The sequence below is a fragment of the Strongylocentrotus purpuratus genome, unplaced genomic scaffold (genome assembly GCF_000002235.5).
Source record: "Strongylocentrotus purpuratus isolate Spur 01 unplaced genomic scaffold, Spur_5.0 spur5_scaffold_20, whole genome shotgun sequence".
Lineage (NCBI taxonomy): Eukaryota > Metazoa > Echinodermata > Echinoidea > Camarodonta > Strongylocentrotidae > Strongylocentrotus > Strongylocentrotus purpuratus.
Window position 1 is genome coordinate 28,384,632 of NW_022145606.1, and position 5,441 is coordinate 28,390,072.

Sequence of the window (5,441 nt, forward strand, 5' to 3'; positions counted from 1 at the left end):
ATCTGCTCTTCGGTGTACGTAAACATCCGAGAGCAAGAGCCTCCCCCTTTCCCTGTCAATTTAACTAGACCAATGACAGAATAAACCAATGAACATTTCTTCTTGCACAAGTCGATGAGAAATACGTTGTATTGTTATATAACCGTAATCTAATTAAACAAAACAAAAAAAAAAAATACAAAGAGCTTTTATCCCTTAACAAATGCCTTGAATTGTATTACGGAACCCGCTCGTCAAAACTAAGTTAAATGATTTTCCTAAAATGCATTACAGTGAATTGACCGGCCCGCGTACCTAATTACAATACGCACCTTCTAATTAAAAATAAAAACACGATCCCAATAAACCAAATTCCCCCAAACGACACCAGTTCGGCAACCTAATAAACTGTTCGTGCAAACCGAACCCATCATGCTATCATTTACCAAGTTCTATAATTTGCATAATAAGCCTCACCCATGAATGAATAGGCTCACACACCTGATCGTTTTGTATGCACTCCGTAAAAAAAAACTCCTAAAGGGCGTTCCCGACAACTCGAAAGAACACCAAACGTCAGCCCGACATAATGATAGGCAAGCATGCATACCGTCTAATAAGGAACGCTTCACGATTGTGCGTGTCATCTTTGTGCAAGGGGCCATGCTAATCTTCTCTGTATCGTTCCAATTTTAGTAGATGTCAACAATTTCTTGTCGACAAACACACGCACACACACACACGCACGCACACCCACATACACACACACATATATATATATATATATATATATATTTATTAAAGTAGAGACGTCTTTTACATCATTACTTTCATAGTTTTTTAAATATCTTTCTTCTTTTTATTTTAAAATTGTCATCACTCTTCAAATCTAATCTTTGATAGCTGACCTATTCGATGAATATGTTGTACACGATGGGGTTGATGCGGTCCATTCCTCCGGAGGATCTGATTCTCAAGATGATACGCCCGAAGGTAAGCGCAATCCCACGAGGTTCCCTTTTTCCGAAATGTCATAGTTTCATTATTCCGAATATTCCTAATTTAGAAACACATTTTCCTATACCGGGGGTTTACAATTCTAAATATTAAATTTGGTTCATAATTTTTGCGTTATTCAGAAGATTCACTTATTTCAAAGGTTCATAGTTTGGAAAGTTAAACAAGGTTCATTTGTCCAAAGGCTCGTAATTCTGGAAAAAGAAGGGATGTCAAAGTATTTCAAAATTGTGACATATGTGTTATAATTAATTTCAAAGAGTGAACATTTCAAAACCTTAAAACCCTAAGTCCAGTCCCTCTTCCAAACATGAAATGAGGGGGAAGCAATATTTCTAATTCCGTTGTGTCTTTGCGGAATAGTAGCATAGAAAAATGAATGTCCCCTGAAGAGAATAACCACGATTTGAGAATATGACGACAATTTGCTCATATCTTTAGACCAAACCTTTATGCCGCATGAGCGTGAAATGGTGTGTGTAGTGCAATACATTTTCTTTCGATTTATCAACAGGATTTAGTCGAATCTTAATCCTTTCGATGATTTCAACAGTTCAACATACACATATGTTCTGACTTCTGTACTGCATAGTGTACTAGTCTGCAGGCATAGAGTCTATAAGTTCACACTTTACCAACATTCCTGAAGCCTTGTCAGTCTTTGGCCGTGTCAAATAAGCGGGAACAGCGAAAGCCCAAACCTGTACATCTACCTGTGCCTGCAAACTGGAAATCAAAATTTCTCAAAATGTATTTAAATATGTAATATCTTTGACGATGCAGAGGAGGGAAAACCCTATGCGGAAACTGAAGCCGTTATGGGCAAAGAAGGAGGAATCATCGATGTCAAAGGATTCGGTGTTTTCTTATCGATCCCCATGGGTGCACTGCTAAAGGATACGCACATTAAAGGTAGAGTATTTATACATCCTTTGGCACGATATTAATCCCAACCTTAAAGGGATCGTTTAACAATGTTAAATCTGAGATACACGGCCCTACGCGTTATCAGTGTCTGTGATATGGCGTAATATTGAAGCCCTAAAAAAAATGCGCTTCAAAATGATCAAGAAGTGCCTCAAAAAAGTAAAAATCTTTGAGTGACCGGTTTTACCATACTCTTTTTCCTCAATAGACTGTAGTGTTATGAAAACCGTCAGGCGAACGGTTTTTAAAATGTGTAATTCCAATCATAAATATCTTGATAATCAGACAAGCGATCGGCTTGTAAAAGTCATGGGGTTCCTGACTGACCTAAAGGTTTATAATTATCATTGCATCATGAGCTAAATCCAGAATTTTGTTTCAAAATCTGAGACAAAGTTACCGGATCCCTTTAATGCACATTTGGCACGATATTAATCCCAACCTTAATGCACATTTTCCACTCTCCATCCAAGTGTAAATGGTGGGGGTAATAACGATCGCAGGGCCCTGTGGAATAACAGCATTGATGCTGATGAGGCTTTTCTGAAATGCTTAGGGTAAAGAAAATTATGTTCAGTATTATTAATAATATTGTTATAATTCAGTTCTTATCTAGTGTATATTACATGATATTGATGATAATTATAATGACGATAATAGATATCATTATCAAAATATCATTAATAATGAGGATGATGATGATGATGAGAAATTCACTTGAAATAAAATGATCAAGGCGCTCTTGCCAAGAATGGATGGGACAGTGGTAGGTTATTTTGCCTTTCTCCCTCTAATAACTAACTCCGGGAAGCTCCAACACCGGCGCGCAGCGTCGGAGCTTCGGTCAAACTGTCGTGGTGGCTTCGAAAAAAAAAAATGGGGCGACGTTATCGTTAAAATCTGCAAAGGGAGTACTTACAATGTTTACATCATAGGGTGCACGACTCCTCAGGGCATAACAATGATCACTTGAATTCATAATTTGAAGAGTGCCGATCGCTCGAATTGCTGAATATGCACGACTCGAACAAACAGAGTCCTCCTCAACCTCGTGCATATTCAGCGATTTCGAGCGATCGGCACTCGATAGCATGAATATTCATACTTTCTGCGGCTCTGCCGCGCATGCGTACAGTCTCTTCGCCATTTTGAATCGACGCTCCAACATGGAAGAGTCGTTTGGGTAGTGCTCTGAAAAACCCTTTTTTCCCATCGAAGACTTCTTCAAATTATGATTTCAAGTGATCATTGTTATGCCCTGAGGAGTCGTGCACCCTATGATGTAAAAATTGTAAGTACTCCCTTTGCAGATTTTAACGATAACGTCGCCCCATTTTTTTCTTTTCGAAGCCACCACGACAGTTTGACCGAAGCTCCGACGCTGCGTGCCGGTGTTGGAGCTTCCCGGAGTTACCTCTTAACATGCTATTGTCAAGGAAGCCCGTTCTGAAATCGGTCATCGATGAAAAATTGCCTGGGTTCAGAAAAATACAACATAGATTGATAACAAACAAGAAGAAAAAAATCCTATGCCAAATCAAACAGATACATTTTAAAATAATTTTGAACACTTCAACCGATCTGCTATTACGAATCGTTCAAAAGGAGAGCATTCCCCCTATTAGAAACATCACATTTACAAAGGGTGTGAATAATTTAGTTGTTAACTTTATTATTATCCTTTTTACTCATCGCCTGTTTTCATCTTCAAATTGAGTTAATTAAAAAGTCAACTAACAAGTAAATACCCTTTCCTTTATCTCATTTTTTTTCCAGTTGAGTTGTTTCCAAACTCGACCAGCAAAGAAGTAACTAGTGAGCACGAATCTACTATTTGCCCTGCAGTTCGATGCACCCCTTCGGGGTTGAAATTGAAGAAACCAATGACTATATCGTGTGAACACTGTGCAAGGATTGCCCCTTCAGTAAAGACAGGGGATACCCCTATCATTGTCTATTCTTCAAAAGAGCCTATAGGTAAGGCATGTGGATTTACGTTTGGTCTACACCCAAACTTCTTATACTCAAACAGTTTCTTCCCATATTGTATACACGTAGAACGTCCATATGGCCTAATAATCAATTCGTATATTTTACATTGGTTCTAATGAACATTTAGGCAAATAGTAATTTGGTCTCATTTCCAAATGGTATGATACCCTTTTGGTATATTGTACATTAAGTCAAACAAGTGGGTAGTATAATTCACAGGCTTGTATAGTGCCAATTTTGTCTACCATCCATGAGGTCTAACAAGCATTTGATGATTTATTTATGATAACATGATTATTAGACTAAGCAATCGATTTTTGTTTACGAGTGATTGCACATAGTGATGAACGAAATCAATCGCAATATATCAATTGCTTTTGAAGTGTTGTATTTCTGGGTCAAGCATTATTTATACACTGTTTGTCACAATGAAAAAAACAGTGATTTTTTTTTAAAAATGAAAACACAAATAGATGACATGACACTTGGCGACTTGGCTGAGGCCATTGAAACGGAACAGCACATGGAAGCCTTGGGCCGTGAACTGGGGTTTTCCGCTGCCGAGATAAACCGATATGCCGACACAAACCGGAAAGGGGACAGGACGACAACTAAAGGAACAATGTTCATGCTCCGTGATTGGAGGAAGAAAGTTGGGGCACGCAATCAGCTAAAAAGGCTACCAGAAGCTCTCAAGAAGGCTGGACTAGTCATGCTGGCAGAAACACATTTCATGAACGCCGATCCTAACGAAGGTACCCTTTTTTGACCAGCTTGGGCAAGGCTCAGTATTGAGTGATCGCGCTTCTGCGTCCCTGTGATGCTCGTTCGCACCGGCTAAGGTCACTCCGAACCCACAAGCGGTCGTGCTTATAATTAACTAATTACCCTATAAAGGAATCACAATTCCTTGTCGAAAAATTCTTTAACCTCTGCTTTCGATCCATTTATCCAAGTATGTATGAATGTTTGGCTGAAGTCTTATTTTATTCGACCGCGTCGTTTTTTTAATCAAATTAGAAACAGTTTACATGTCATGTTTGTCCATTAACTTCTTCATACGGTTATGCGTAATACGTGACCCTTGGTGAGTTCGCAGTGTGACCTTAGACCGTGAGAAAGAGCCTTACAGATATGCAAAAACCATGTCCATTCAATAGTGTCGTTTTCGCAATATATTGATGTTCAAGAGAAGTGTCATTTAAAAAAAAAAAGTGAAAACAATTTATGGGCCGTCCACTCGTGTGCAGCCCAAACTTATGGATGGTCCGCACATCAGTTATGCTTTCCCTCATGATATTATTTCCCCCTCAGTGCTGCCTGCTTGGTGATAACCCTTTGGAAAATACACCTCCCTTCGGCGGTCCAAACATGTTGTATTATACACACTATCAGTTTATGTATGTATATTATAATGTTTACGTGTGAAACAAAAATGTATTTTGTCAAAGAGGAAGACAGTTTGACTGTACTTAAAAATCTCCGTTTCCCTTATAATCCGACGGATTGAACAGCTCTACAGGATA

At 38.7% G+C, this 5,441-nt stretch overlaps 1 non-coding gene across 1 annotated transcript; it reads right to left on the reverse strand.

The window, feature by feature from the left end:
• Positions 1-591: 591 nt before the first annotated feature.
• On the reverse strand, positions 592-700 carry LOC115927814. Its single transcript, XR_004065777.1, has one exon. It is a non-coding gene; the product is annotated as a U6 spliceosomal RNA (small nuclear RNA).
• Positions 701-5,441: the final 4,741 nt, after the last annotated feature.